The sequence below is a fragment of the Manis pentadactyla genome, chromosome 11, assembly GCF_030020395.1.
Source record: "Manis pentadactyla isolate mManPen7 chromosome 11, mManPen7.hap1, whole genome shotgun sequence".
Lineage (NCBI taxonomy): Eukaryota > Metazoa > Chordata > Mammalia > Pholidota > Manidae > Manis > Manis pentadactyla.
Genome location: NC_080029.1, coordinates 94,661,708 through 94,677,872, shown reverse-complemented (window position 1 = coordinate 94,677,872; position 16,165 = coordinate 94,661,708). Strand labels below are relative to the sequence as shown.

At 39.0% G+C, this 16,165-nt stretch overlaps 1 pseudogene; it reads left to right on the top strand.

The window, feature by feature from the left end:
- Positions 1 to 12,183: 12,183 nt before the first annotated feature.
- Positions 12,184 to 13,687, top strand: LOC130679670 (39S ribosomal protein L3, mitochondrial-like; annotated as a pseudogene).
- The last annotated feature ends 2,478 nt before the right edge of the window (positions 13,688 to 16,165 follow it).

Sequence of the window (16,165 nt, the reverse complement as noted above, 5' to 3'; positions counted from 1 at the left end):
ACCTTTGTCATCTGTTGTAACCTAATTATGGGAGTGAAATCCATCATATTCACAGTCCCACCCAAACTTAAGAGTAAGGGATTTTACAGGATGTACACCAGGGAGGTGGGAATATTGGGGGCCATCTCAGAATTATGCTTACAGGCCATGAAGGATGGACATGGAGTGAAGAGGCAATAAACTGACAACTGGTAACCAGGAACCCCACTGCTGAGTTCCAGAAACACCACCTCCTCCCTGTCTTTGCTAGTCTCTGGATCACCTCAGCATCCCCTGTTTATTTGTTGGTTGTTTCATCACTGATATGTTACAACTTCCTATACTAAATTCTTTGTTTCAAATACTTAGAATAATTGCTTTTTCTCTAATTAGATCCTTATTAAGACAAAATTTTGCTAGTGTCTTTTCACACACATAACTTTGGGTAAAACCATAAAAGTGACAAAATTTATAAATGGAACTGGGATCTGGACTGCCTGCCTGTACAGTTTACTTGTACCCTCTGACCCTGCTTATACCCAGTCCAGATGTACCACTTCCAACTTACAATGGTTTGCTGTTAGGCCCATCTGACCTTATGACTTGGCGAGTCATTCAGAACCCATTTCCTAGCAAATCTAGCCACAGGGATACATGATGTTGAATAATCAGATGCACCAATTCTGTTAGGGTCCAGTAGCACTTTAGGGGGTGATTTTCTAAAGGTCTCTGGGTTTTGTGAAGATGACAGGCCTTGTTCCAGAACCTAGAATCTATGGGTTGATGCTTATACTGGAGCTTGCCATAGACTGACCGCACAAAGGCATCTTTTCCCATTATTAGTACCTCCAACATCATAAGGTTTTCCAGATTTTAAGTTCCAGGCAACAGTGCTGCTTACACCATGGGCTCTAGGAAGCCTCCCATGTTAATCAGTAAATGTGGACTATGGAATATGCTGCCTCAAGAACCCAAAGAAGTCAATGAGGTGTTGTGCTTCCTTCTTAGTGGTGGGTGGTAGAATTGCAATAATTGTCCTTCACATTAGAGGGGAATGTCACGGCGTCCCCACACCACTAGACCTCCACCAACTTCACTGATGTTGTAGGCCACTGAATCTTTATAGGGTTTATCTCCTACCCACAGGAGCACATTATCTTCCAAAGTTCATCAATATATTTATGACTTCTTGCTCATCCAGTCTAATGAAGCCATAAATAGAGTAGACCAATGGGATATTCTGCATCTCCAGGTGGTCCAGGTCCTTTTGAATTATGTCAGAGAATGGAGAGTTGACATAGCCCTAGGACAACAATATAAATGTATACTGCTGCGTCAATCCCACAGGAAAGCAAACTGCTTCTTACCAGGATGGAAAAGAATGCATTCATCATATCAACACTCTGCACCTGAGACCGTGTTCATCTTCTTTGACAAGGACACATCTGACACAGCAGGCTTCACCCACTGAACTCTGGATCTGAAAAACTGATGCAGATACAGAAACTGGGCAAGGAATCTTGACTTTATTTGGATGACTTCTCTCAGCCTCCTGATCATCCATTACTGATTTATTTTACAGATTGAACAATACCCAAAGGTCCTATTGGTTGTGTACTCATCTTGCCCCTAGACACTTGATCTCCTAACCATCTTCATAGCTCTGTGTCAGTCTCCTCTGATAGCCACTCTATACATTCTTATTATAATAGCTGCAACCACCTTGCTTCTGATGGTTTTAGTCCTACCACCTGGCCTCTGTTACTTTAGGATCCTGTCATCCCCATTGCTATCAGGGAACTCAGTCTTCTAACAGCATAGCTCACTTCTGTAGTCTTGGCCTAGAGAAGATATTCACCAATGAGTTTCTCAATGACTCCGGTGCTCCTTTTACCAGCACATTCCCTATCACTTTAGTAAATGGAGTACCATCTGGATTCTTCTGCAGAACATAGTCAGCAGGTGGGTTTTCAGACTTATATAATATATCCACTCTAAAATACGCGTATCTCTAAGCCTTTTAATCCTTCACTGTCTGCAAAAGCAGTGTGCATTTTCTATTTCACTTTTCGAAGCTTCTTCAAAAGCCATTCCTGCAGTAAGTTAACACTCTTTCCCAGGATGTTAAATCCTGTGTTATAGAGAATGTTTTTATATCCATAAATTCTTCCTTAGCCAACATTATATCTCACCCCCATTAACCCAATATCATTAGCCTCCCATCCCCTATATACTCTCCTAGCTCCAGCCAATACATGGTGGCTAGATCCTGCAGCTCCTTTAGCATATGGTCCATTTCCTCCCTTAGCAGCTAAGGAAAGTGCTTGATGATATTTACTTGGCCTTTTAATTAGTCTGGTGGCCAAGAGAGGATATGGAGGTTGATTATTGGAAGCAGGTATATGTGGTCTTACAAGGTAAAGTTCCCTACAGCATCTTCAAGCAGAGGATCACTGGTGTTTAACAGGAAGGAAAGGGCTACTTCTTCAGGCCCAGAGGGTCGAGGGCAATCCAAGGATTCAAGATTTTCAAGTTCTTCAACCCAAATGAGATATCCCCACCTCAAGTTTCAGGGTCCCAAACTTGACACAGCTGAGAATTCACTCTTCTATGGGTTTTGCTAGTATTACAAAGTCCTGGGCCTTATCTTCAACTTTTGCTGCCATCTGGCTGCAGGATTTGAGAGTCTACTTATATGCTGCCAAGGAGGTCCTCCGGCTTTCACATTTCATCTTGAATTGGAGGTTAATGGCCCTCAATATTTTATTATTTCTCCAGTGCTTCAATAGCATACATCAAGGGGTATTTTAATTCCATAGTCCTTATAATTACTACTTCTTCCAAAGACTTGAGTTACACCTTGCGGTGCATCCCTCCCACTACAGCCTGATTCCAGTTCACCACCAGTGAAATTTTTAGCAACTGCACAGATGCAGCATGCCAGGCACTATCAATATTCCACCTGCTACCAACGGGCTTCTCATTGCTAGCCAGCCAGTGGGCTGTCACTGCTAGGACAGCATAGGCACCAACCTTCCTAGATGGGATTCCCCAGGAAATAGTTCCTAGATGGGATTCCCCAGGAAACAGTACTTTCAGGAACAATACCTGTAAGAAGCAAAGTAGGATTGGGTAAAAGGACATGAATTGAGCTGCTTAGGAGTTGCATCAGAGGTGCTTCACCTGATCCTGTGGGGAGCTCTAGAGCTACAAATGATTATTTCAGATGTCTCAAGTAGAGGCAAGGGACTGAGCTTTTGTATACCTACAGCAATTAATCATTAATCATACGATCATCCTCTAGGAAGAGGTGAAAACTTGGGCAAGTTAGCACCCATTAGCAAGGAGTTCAGTTATGTGAACCATCAGCAGTCAGCATACCCAGCAGCTAGGAGAATTCTTGCTTCCTTCCCAAAGGCAGGATCAGGAAAGCACACCACAATATCTACTATAGTTTCTGCTCATACTCTACAGATTCACGAACCAAGAGAAAAGGAGATATATTGAAGCAGTCTAAGAATGATTAGATAACTCGTGTTCTTGAAAGGATTTTCAAGAGACAGGAATGCAGGGGAAATGATGAGTTAATAATGAAAGAATAATTTTGACATTACAAGGAGGTAAACTGAGATCATTTATGACTTTCTTGACACCCAAGGTCACACCTCTCTCTGAATCTCTTCCTACAGTTTCTTTCACTGACTTCTTTTCTGCCATCTTCCTTCCTCACACCCCTAAAGAAGTGGCCTGTATTTCCTCCTCAGCCCTCTTCTTACTCTGGGCCTTTCTCCTTGTCCCTTAGGTGTGGATGACACACCCAGATCTACATCTCCAGCTTTTACTTCTCTTTCAATGCCCAAGTTTTCACCTCTTCCCAGAGGATGCTCGTATGATTAATTTGACTACTCCAGGTGCCATATATAAGTGGAATCGTGCACTATTTATCTGTTTGTAATTATTTCACTTAACATCTTCAAAATCTATCTGTGTTGTAGCATGTGTCAGAATTTCCTTCATTTTAAAGGCATAACTCCTGAATCTAATTTCCTGCTACCTGCTGGCCATCTGTTCCATCCCACCTCAAATTCAACATGTCCAAAACCAAATTCTTTAAAATAATGCTCAAGGGCCATCACAACTCAGTCCCTATATAATTGGGCTATTCCTCCTCTACATTCAATGATACTTTACTTTTCTGCTGGTTATTTTCTGGATACATGTACATTTTTATGTATTTGTGTCTTTTTACCCAATCCTACTTTGCTTCTTACAGGTATTGTTCCTGAAAGTACCCTCCAGTAAGCTTACACATTCTGCCTGGAATGCCCTATTTATCCTTTTCCATTTATCAAAATTCAACTCACTGTCCAAATTCCAAATTGCAAATCACCTTATTTCAGACATCTTTTCTAATACCACAATCCGTATTCATCTCTTCCACCAGGCTTTGTTTATATCCCCAAAAAATTAGTTATCAGAGTCTACCCTGTATTACAGTTGAGTTTGTATCTGTCTCTCGCTAGGTTGTAACTCCCTCAGGACTTGCACTGTCAAGCCGTTTCACTCATCTTTAGACAGTCATTCATCCATTGCATAGCTCAGTCTCTTGACTATGGTAGGATTTACACTAGTTAGAGCACATATTCAGCTGTGGTGACAAAGACCCAGGTAATAGCGGCTCGTACAAAATAGAAGTCTCTCTCACACACAGGGACACAGGATCCTTGTAGCTTGTAGCTCTGTCAACACTTGATGGCCTCAACTGTATGTCCCAGAGAGCCCCACCATGTCTACATGTCAGGCAGTAGGGTGGAGAAGAAGGGTTGGAGAGAGAGGGCACCCTCTCCATGCCAAGACCTGGAATTAGGTACTCGCTTCCACTCAGATCCCACTGGGCAGAATTTAACCACATGCCACACTTAGCTGTGGGTAAAGGGGAACTACAGTCTTTCACAGAACAGACATGTATGCAGGTAAATCATTGGGAAGAAGGAGAGAATGGATGTTGCAAAGAAGTAGCAATCGTGCTACAGAATCAGCGGATGCCTGCTTTTAAAAATAACATTTAAAAACATTCGTTTCACATCCAGAAGTATGCTAACAGATTGGGAAAGAGGAAAGATAAAAATGAAAAATGTAGGCATGACTGCCGCAAGATAGTTGCTGAGTGGGGAAGAGAAGAGAGAATGAGAGAGAAGGTAAAGAGCAAATTCCTGTGCCCCCCTCCCCCTCAGCTGGCTGTATCCCTAGATGCTCCTGGCTGGCTGGGGTCCAATTCTTCCTCACTAGGTGGCCTTTCCTCCCTCAGCAGGGACTTCTTCAAAGTCACTTGGGCCTTATAATGGGATTCACATTTCAGACTTGGGTCAGAAATAAGAAACAACTCAGGATTATCACAGCCAATAATGATTCCAAGTAACTAGGTATCTCATCTATTAACAGTTATTTATCTTTCAAATACTGTTTTCCCAAAACCATCTACAGTAGCTGTGTTTTCCCTTCTATTTAAGGAAGGAAGAAGATGAAATGACAAGAAGGGCCCACAGAAAATACTTAAGGGGAAATTGCTAGCCCTCCCTGCTTATACCATCTTCTCTGTATTAACCAAATTTAAAGGCTAGATTTATTTGTGGGACTAGGGAATGTCCAATGTCCCTACCATAATTTAGTCACTCTCTCTCTTTCCTCCCTCCATCTCTCTTGTGCTATTAATAAATTGGTAGCCCTGACTGTTATTAAAGTTATACATATTTAAAAGGAGGCATACCACAAAACTGGAAACAGCTCAAGTGTCTACCAAGAAGAGAACAGATAGACAAACTGGAGCCACACAACAGGATACTATGAAACATTAAAAGGATCAGATTGCTGATACACACAACATGGAAAAAGCTCAAATGCATTATGCCGAACTAAAGAAGACAGACACAGAAGAGTACAGATTATATGATTTCATTTATATGATGCTCTAGAACACAAAACCCATTGACAGTAATAGAAATGGTTGTCTGAGCTTGAAGGGAAAGGAGTGGACTAATCAGAGGCACAAGTTAATTTTGGCTTTACTTTTATTTTATATTGTGGTAAAATGCACATAACATCAAATTTACTATTTAAACCAATTTTAAGTGTACAGTTCAGTGGCATTAAGTACACTGATATTGTTGTGCAACCATCACCATCTTCATCTCCAGGATGTTCTCATCTTCCCCAATGGAAACTCTGTACTCATTAAACATTAACTCACCATTCCCTCTCCCCCTAGTCCCTGATAGCTACCATTGTACTTTCTATCTGTATGAATTTGACTACTCCAGGTGCCATATATAAGTGGAATCATGCACTCTTTGTCTGTTTGTAATTATTTCACTTAACATCTTCAACATCTATCTGTGTTGTAGCATGTGTCAGAATTTCCTTCATTTTAAAGGCATAATTATATTCCACTGCATGTATATCCCACATTTTATTTATTTACTCATCTGCTGATGGACATTTGGTTGCTTCCACATTTTTGCTCTTGTGAATAATGCTACTATGAATATGGGTGTACAAATATTTGTTCAAGTCCCTTTCACTTCTTTTGGGTATATATCCAGAAGTTGAATGGCTGGATCACATGGTAATTCTATGTTTAATTCTCTGAGGAATGGCCACGGCATTTTCCATGGCAGCTGCAACATTTTACATTCCTACTAGCAACGCACAAAATTCTCTATATCCTTGCCTATGCTTGTCCTTTTCTGGTTTTTTTTAATAGCCAACCTAATGGATGTGAAATGGTATCTCATTGTTAAGATTTACATTTCCCTAATGGTTAATGATGATGAGCATGTTTTCATTCATTGATTGGCTATTTATGTATCTTCTTTGGAAAAATATCTATTCGAGTCCTTTTCAATCAGATTGTTTTTTGTTGTTGAGTTGGAGTTCTTTACATACTCTGGACATCAGTCCCTTATCTAGCAAATATTTTCTCCCATTCCATGAGTTGCTATTTGACTGTATTGATGGTGTCCTTTGATGCACAAGTTTCAAATTTTTATGAAGTAGAACTTACCCATTTTTTCTTCTGTTGCCTATGCTTTTAGGGTCATATCCAGGAAATCATTGCCAAATACAATACCATGAAGCTTTTCCCCTATGTTTTATCTATGAATTTTATAGTTTTAACTCTTATATTTAGGTCTTTGATCCATATTGACTTTATTTTTGTATATAATATCAGGTAAGGGTCCAGCTTCATTTTTTTTACAAATACTTACCCAGTTTCCCAAACCACTTGTTAAAAAGACTGCCCTTTCCCCCACTGAATAGTCTTGGCACTCTTGTTGAAAATCATTTGACATATATGTGAAGATTTATTTCTGAGCTCTATTCTATTCCATTGGTCTGCATGTCTGTCTTTATACCAGATCACACTGTTCTGATTTCTGTAGCTTTGTTGTAAGTTTTGAAATTGTAAATTGTGAGATCTCCAACTTTGTTCTTCTTTTCCAAGATTGTTTTGCCTATTAAGGGTCCCTTGAGATTCCATATGAATTTTAGGATGGATTTTTCTACATCTGTAAAAAAATGTTGATAATTTGATATTGAACATATTGATTCTGTAGATCACTTTGGGTGGTGTTTTGTGTACTTAAAATGAGTGTATTTTATTACATGTCAATAATACCTCAATAAACTGATTGAAAACTTTTAAAAAGAGTGGGAGCTAGTGAAGTTTGCTCCAGTGGACCCAGGAATAAAAAGGCCTCAAGAAAAGCCTGTTGTAGCCAAAGCACCCAGAAAGGAGTAGCCCAGTGAGCCCAAAAGCTGTGAGAAAGAGTGACCACAGCTGTGGGCAGTAGTGGTCTTCTGAATAGGCAGTGGTTTACATTCCCATCCCCACCCAACCTCAACTCACATGTACCTCAGCTATTTTTATTTGATTGCTGTTTCATTCCTTTGGTTCTTGAAGATTTCTTCCTCAAATGAAAATACCTATTGGAAGCATTCAGCTCCCATTAATTAACAATGTAGCTACCAATTAAGCCAGTATGTAAAAGCCAAATCCTAAAGGAAGTGGGTCTGGTGGCCAGTTTTATATGTCAACTTAGCTAGACTATAGTCCTAATTATTCAATCAAACATGAATTAAGTGTTATGTGAAGGCATTTTGTAGATGTGAATTAAATCCATAATCAGTTGACTTTAAGTAAGACAGACTATCCTAGATAATGTGGGTGGGCCAGAGTCAATCAGGTAAGAGCACAACTGGAGCTTCTCTGAAGAAGAAATTCTGCAGTAGATAACAGCTTTGGCTGCTGCTCGAGAGTCTCAGTCTGCCCTTCCTGGTGGCCTGCCCAGCAGTGTGCCTTGCCAGTCATGATCATATGGGCCAATTCCACACAATAAGTCTCAATCTATCTCCCCTACTGGTTCTGTGTCTTGGTGGAACTATGACCCAAGGGCTGGGGTGGGCAGGGCAAGGTCTGCAGAGGAACAAAGGGAGAGGAACAGGCAGCAAAGAGAGTGATGACAAAAAAGTGGATTTGACCAGGCTGTGCAAGGCATGCTTTACCTGGGAAAATAAAAGGCAGACCAGAAAAGATGGGAACCAGAGGACACTGAAAGTTCAGAGTAAAGAAAGGTAGAAAAGGTGGGGAGACTGCCCTGCAAACTCACTCTTCTTCAGCAGCTTTGATTACTGGCAGCAGTGGGGGGTGGAGAGGGAGTACTGACTTCCTAATGAACCCTCATACCTGCAGATTACATACCTGACTTCCTAATGAACCCTGCATACCTGCAGATTGCAAAAGAATCTCTTTTGCTTCTTTGTGCATTCCTATTCTTTTTTTTGAGAGGGCATCTCTCATATTTATTGATCAGATGGTTGTTAACAACAATAAAATTCTGTATAGGGGACTCAATGTGCATTTCTATTCTTCACTGTAACCAGAAAGGCAAATGTGTATCTTTGCAACTAATGCTTTCAGATTCACCTGCAAAGTCAAATGCACTTGAAAAAAAAAAAAAGAACAGAGGAATTGGGTTCCTTTTTGTTTTTTACACTCCTTAGTTGGGTTGCTTTTATCTCTAGGGTATCTCTTCCAAATACCATGAATGATACTTGCAAATTCTCCAGAAACTAGTAGGTAATCTAAACTAAGTGTGTATTTTAATAACTCAACCACAAGAATATAATCTAAGGTAGGATACTTGAAAAAAATACACTTGAATAAGCAAGTTAGTAAAAAGATAGCAACATATATAAGGTTTGAAAGAAAGAAGAAAATGACCCTTGACTGTGACAGCCTTCAAGGGACTCTAGGAAAGCAACTACATGAGCATGATAAAAATCAGGAACAGATGAAAACATCCAAAACTGGACAGACTTTAAAACTATACCAAAAATTAAAGGAATTTGGATGAGAAATATAAAAAACCAGCTAGTAGGCTAGAATTTTTCACATAGAAATTACATAAAAAAGAAATAAGTTGAAATAAATTAGAAAATCTTTGTAGTAACAATTTCTTCTGAAAGGAACAAACTACTAATATACACAATGATTTTGGATGAGTCTCAAAAACATTATACTGGTGAAAAAAAGCCTATGTTTAACAGTATATATTGCGTGATTCCTTTTATATAAAGTTCTAGAACAGAGAAGACCAATCTATGGGGTAAACTAATCAAAATAGTGGTTAGTTCTTGGGGGCAAAGAAGGATCAATTGGAATGGGCAAGAAGGAACTTCCCAGGGCAATTACTGTATTAGTCATCAGGAAAATAAAAGTTAAATGCAAGTTAGAACTACAATGAATTATTCCAATGAAAACTATGCCCAAGGGTAGGCATATAGATCAATGGAAAAGAACTGAGAGTCTAGAAATAAACCCATGCATTTTAGGCCAATTTATTTTCCACAAAAGGACCAAGACAATTCATGGGAAGAGAAGAGCCTTTTCCACAAATGATTCTGGGACATCTGGATATCCAACTGGAAAAGAATCAGTTTGGCCCCTTCCCTCACACCATATACAAAAATTAATTCAAAGTGGAATACAGACCTATATGTAAAAGCTAAAGCTATAAAACTATTAGAAGGAAACATAAGTAATTATTTATGACTTTAGATTAGGCAGTGATTTCTCAGATATGACACTAAAAACAAGCGAAAAAAAAGAAAAAAGGTAAATTGGAATCATCAAAATTATGTGATAAAAAACGTGACAATACCAAGTGTTGATGAGTATGAAGAGTAATCTCTCATATTTTCTTAATGGAGATATAAAATGGTATAAGTACTTTTGAAAACTGGCAGTTTCTAATCAAGTTGAACATATACCAATCCCATAACCAAGCAATTCCACTCCTAGGTATTTACCTAACAGAAATGACAAATACATATGAATATTCTTATAAAATTCTTTTTTGTGAAGAATGTTGTTGGCTCAGTAGCCCCAATGCAAGGAAATTCCTCAGCAAGGTGACAGCAAGGAAGTTCTGGAGCTGCCTGTTTGGGGGTAAAGTTAAAGGTAAGGGTCCTTCTATGGAAATCTTTATGTTTAACTACCTAGCTACCAAGAATAGTTAACAACCTTTTTTTTTAAAAGACAAACAGCTATTTACTGAGCACTCAGTATACATGACAAGCATTGTGTTGTTTGGGTAACCTCAGTTAAGCCCCACCAGAACCCTAGAAGTGAATATAATAGTGATATTGCCTTAACTTTACAAACAGAGTAACTAAAGTTTAGAGATATTAGCAGCTTGCCCATGGTCAACCCAGGTAAATACATGATTGTACATGCCATGGTTAAAAGAAGTAAATCTGTTTCCTTTTTCTTTGGATTTCCAGTATCTAGCACACATTGTACAAATGAATGAATGAATGAACTACTAAATACAGAGAACACACTAGTATCTCTATTCTACACTAACTCTAACTAATAGCCCTTTATAAGATACAAATTTATAATTCAACATTTTTTGTTTTACATGTAGACACTATAGAGCTTAGTTTTGATAAGCCAGTGAAAGTTTTCTTTCAAAATTCCAAAATGCTAGCAGTAAAATTAACTTACTGAAAATGAAACAAACAAAATGTAGTAATGACTTGAAGGAGTCAGTGGTCATTACTGTCCTCTATTGGCTGGGTAAATGCACATGATGGTAGCAGAGGCACATAAGGTAAGAAAAATAATACTAGCTGTTTTAACAGATCAACCTAAAATTTCCAAGTCTCAACAAAATAAAATTTTACCTCTTTTTCAACATACAGTCCTGTGGAGATTAGCAAGTTGTGGGGGCTATGCTCCACACGGTCACTTAGGGACCCAGGCTCCATCTGCTGAATGTCTGTGCCTTCCTGTAGTCAGAGTTCTCTCCACTCCCTTGATAGACTGGAAAAGAAAGTGAGGATTACTTGTACTTTTATGGGGCAGGAATGGAAGTGGTACATGTCAGTTTATGTTTTATTGGCAAAACTGAGCCAAAAGGCCTCATCTAACTGCAAGCGATAGGCCTCAAGGAAAAAAGGACAAGGATATGAATATTGACACAGATAGTAGCAAGAATAAGCAGTTTGTATAGAAACACCCCAAAGATAAGTGTTAAGATTGTGGAGAGCTAGAACTCTTGCACACTGTTGGTGGGAATGCAAAATGGCACAACTACTATAGAAAACAGTGTGGAGGTTCCTCAACAACAGAACTACAGTATGATCCAGCAATCCCACTTCTAGGTATTTAAGAGAAAGAAATCAAAATCTCAAAGATATTAGCACTTACATGTTCACTGCCACACTATTCACAACAGCAAAATTGTAGAAACAGTGTAAATGTCCAACATCAGATAGATGGAGAAAGAAAATATGGTACACACACACAACCATATATATATATATATATATATATATATATATATATATATATACACAATGGACTATATTTTGCCTTTAAAAAGAAGAAAATTCTGTAATATGGAACAACATGGATAAACCTTGAGGACATTAAGCTAAGTAGAATATGCCAGCCATAGAAGGATAAATATTGTATAATTCCACTTAGATCAGGTTCCTCAAATAGAATCAGAGTTGAATGGAGATTGTCAAAGGCTGGGGGAAAGGGAAAATGGAGAGTTACTAATCAACAGGCATGAAGTTTCAGTTAAACAAGAGGAATAAGTTCTAATTGGTAGAGGGCTCCTGGAGGGCTAACACATGGTGGCCACATGGGGAAGCCCTGAAAGCAGAGCAGCTGCATGTATGGAAGTGTCCTGGACTGAGCCCTCCAGGCCCCAACCCTTCCAATCCATGCTGAGTGGAAACTGCTGGTGCCCTGGTACTGACACACAGGCAGCCTGGGTGCTATTCAGGGCTTGGGGAACAGGACACACATAAGGCTTTTGGCTAGAAATCCCTGTGGCAAGAGTGGTACTTGGTGGGATGAGCATCTTTCTGAAGAAAATGTATCATTTGTTAAACAGTTGGTCTCTGATGAAAATAAAACTGAATTAGCAAGTAAACTGTGTCCTCTGGAAGATGAACTGTGGCTTATACATTCTTGGGAACCAGTTGCTCTACAATGGCCTTATTGCACTGAAGCAGGGCCTGACGCCTTTAGGGACCAAGGATAGTCAAAAGCATATGGTCGCATTACTTTAGATACAAGACAGTCACATCCTAAAATATACTCCAAAGAAAAACCGTAATGAAAATGACAGCCTAAACTGTAGGAGGAGAAATTTATCATGTCTCCACAAATCCACATTTATACTGGAATTTTACTGAGAACTTGAATTGCTGCCAAAACAAAAATCTTGCATGTAATAGACAATGTTGTAATTAAGCCAGACACTCATCTTTATGCTTTTACTTCCACCCCAGACAGTATGCGGGTATCACAGCAAACACTAAATAAAGGTTTCCAAGATGTCATGAAAAGATGGGGATTTAAAGGCCAGCCTGCTACTCATGATCCAGTGAAAACCCACAGGAGACCTGAAACCATTTCAACCAGTGATGTTGCCAGTCAAGCCTGGAGCTAAGTTGCCTGGACAAATGGGAAGCATACGGGCTGAAAGCGAGGACACACAAAAAAATATTATATTAGATAGTATAATCCATGTAAATGATTCTGTACATGGACATAAACATCCCTCAGTAATGATCAGCGATTTTAAACTTCCTGCAGATAAGGATTTCTGTAGAAATCTACTGCTCCCTTTATTATTTTCCTGATGGAATAACCAGAAGATTTGTATGATGAAAACGTGTCAACCCAGCACTCTATTATATTTGCATAAACTTATTGGATGTGGCAGAACCTCATATATTCTGTGAGCTTTGATGAGCCAGGACAATAAGAAAAATAGCAGTTATATTTTCCTTTCTTAGCCACTTGTCATCCTTGTCAAACAGTCATCCTCCAACTGAATGTTGTTAGAAAAATGGCCACTTTGATAAATCAGTTAGTGAATCAGATATGCCAAATTTAGATGGATGGTAGGATTGCATATTAGCAACATCTTTGTAATTTGTGGGATTCATTCTTTTTTACTACATATTTCCAAAGTCATCTTAAGGTGTTTATAAATTTAACTTCTTTTACTTTTTTAAAAAAAGATGATTGAGTTCTAAAAATCTGCTATACAACATTGCACCTACAGTCAACATGAATATATCAAACACTCAAAAATGTGTTAAGAGGATAAATCTTATGTTCTTTCCACAAAAAATAAAATACAAAAATAACTGAATCACCAAAAGGACTCTAACAAGTATCAGGGTTAGTCAAGACCCCAAGTCCAGAACTCCAAAGTATAGGATAGCTAGCTTGTTATAATCATTACACACTGGATTTAAATCCCACACACTCTTGTTGACATTTGCTTAAAACCAAGTAGAGGAAGGAAATTTAACAATACAAAGAAACAAAAATCAGACTTCTGGTCAGATCTGTTGTGACCTTGAGGCATGACAATAGAGTGATTCAGTTCACTAACTTCCTTTTTGTAACAATACTAAGAAGCAAAGAACCAGTTAATTTCTTCACTACAAGTCAGTTTAAGATCCAACCGTTGTACATAGTACAGTCATGCTTGACTCTTCCATGGCAAAAAAGAAAGAGAAACACTCCAAATCACTAAGTTTGAACCTGTCAAATATTCCATACATTATTAACTTTCTACATTGCTACATGCTGTTTGTTTTTTTTAGGGAGCATGAATTGAATATGAATGTGTATGGAATACACAAAGTTAATAATAAAAATCTTTCTCTCCTCCCTAACTTAATCCCTACACTTTGATAAATATCCTCCCAGTTTGCATTGTGCAGATAGCTACACACACCACACACACACACACACACACACACACACAATTTGAAATAATACTATTGTCCTAACCATATTCTGCAACTTGTTTTTCTTAAGGTTTGTATAGATGTGCCTCATTTTTTCTATTGGCTGCACAGTATTACATATGACTATTTGAGCAATCACTCATTAAGGGGATACTTTTTATCCTATTTCATGTTGCTTTACTATTTCTAAACTATATTCATAATTTATAAAATACTTGCACATATTTTTAAAAATTCAGACTGTACAGAGGATATCTACAATGAGAAACAAAATATCTCCCACCATCCATCCTCACCAGCCGTATCACTCCCACACCCACTACTAGAGGTTTTATTAAGTTTCTGTTTCAAGTTCTACCGTTGGTAACCATTGAAACTGTAAATAATATATTTATATCTCTTTTTCTTGATTTATCAGCTGTAGTTATTACCTTTGGACTCCTCATGATGAAACATTAGGAATATCTAGGTTAAATTGGTAAATTCAGCACATGGATGAAAATGAAATATGACATTTGGCAAGAGAACAATCTCAGCCTGCTGCTAATTATGAATTCTCTTTTTGTGGTAACACAACTTGGTTGCTACAAATAGTATTTTAACTATAGAAATATAGTAGCTTAGCAATAACTTGGATATGGGTAAAGATGAACCCCTCTAGGAGATAGAATACCTCAGTGCACATCATGGTCCTGCTGTCAGTTAACTTTGTGATTGTCAACACATTACATAACCTCACAGTGTCCTAGTTTCTTGTCTCCTCAAATAGGAATAACCATCTCACAGATCTGAAATAGGATAAAATTAAAGCATGCCTTTGAAAGTGACTTATAAACCACAGTGGTATCATTAGGGCCTTTCCCTTTAGCCATCTGTGTCACTGCTGGAGCGGATGCAGGGCAACCAAGGCAGAGTTGGGCAGGCAGGTGGGACACAAGGTCAGGAATCATGCACCCTGATGCTTCTCAGGTTTCAGGCCCTAAGAGAGCTGATAGAATGGGGGGGGTGCCAGCAGGAGTGGAAGCTGAACCAGAAGTTGAGTTAGCAGGGTCTCTCAAGTATCCCAACAATGAGAGGTCCTAAAACAAACCCGGCAGCTGGAAGCAAGAGAAATAGGGTCTGCTGTCATTTATAGTAACAACAGAGGTACCAACCCCCTCAGCATGGAGCAGGATTTAAGTGCAAGACATGGGGACAAGGAATACAATGGTAGAAGCCATGGGTATAAGCATCAGATGCCTAAATCTTTGAGGCAATCCCTGGGACTAGATCCTGGAACAGAAGAAACAGGAGCTCCTGGCTGCAGATGCCCTAGGTAACTACCACAGTCCCAGAGTACAGGAGTCATGTGGGAGAGCTCAGTCCCAAAAGTCTCTGGACCTTCATTCTGCTCTCTTAAAGTTAGCTCATTCTCTAAAAATGATCTCTCTTGCACCAACTCATTCTAGACACATGAGGAAAGTTTGTTCTGTAATTAATCTAAATATTTCCATAAGAATACAGTTGCTAGAGGTCTCTTTTGGAGGATGGTACTTCACAGGTCTGCAGGCACCCACGCACCATAAGTCAGTAAGTCTGATTTTGTCAGATGACAGGCATGCTCCTGGCAGTCTTAAAAATGAGGCTTTAACTACACTATGTGCTGGGGAATGGACAGCTCCCTCTGAGACAGGGCTGAGATGGGGAGGGAACAACTGTGAGGTGCCTCTCAAGATTTGAAATGAAAACAGTAAGAAACTTTTGAGTTATTTTAGCAAAATTTAAATGCAAAAGAGGGAATCAGTTATCAGCTGGAGTAAAGCAAGAAGCTGTAAACAAGTAAATGAAGCATTTGGGG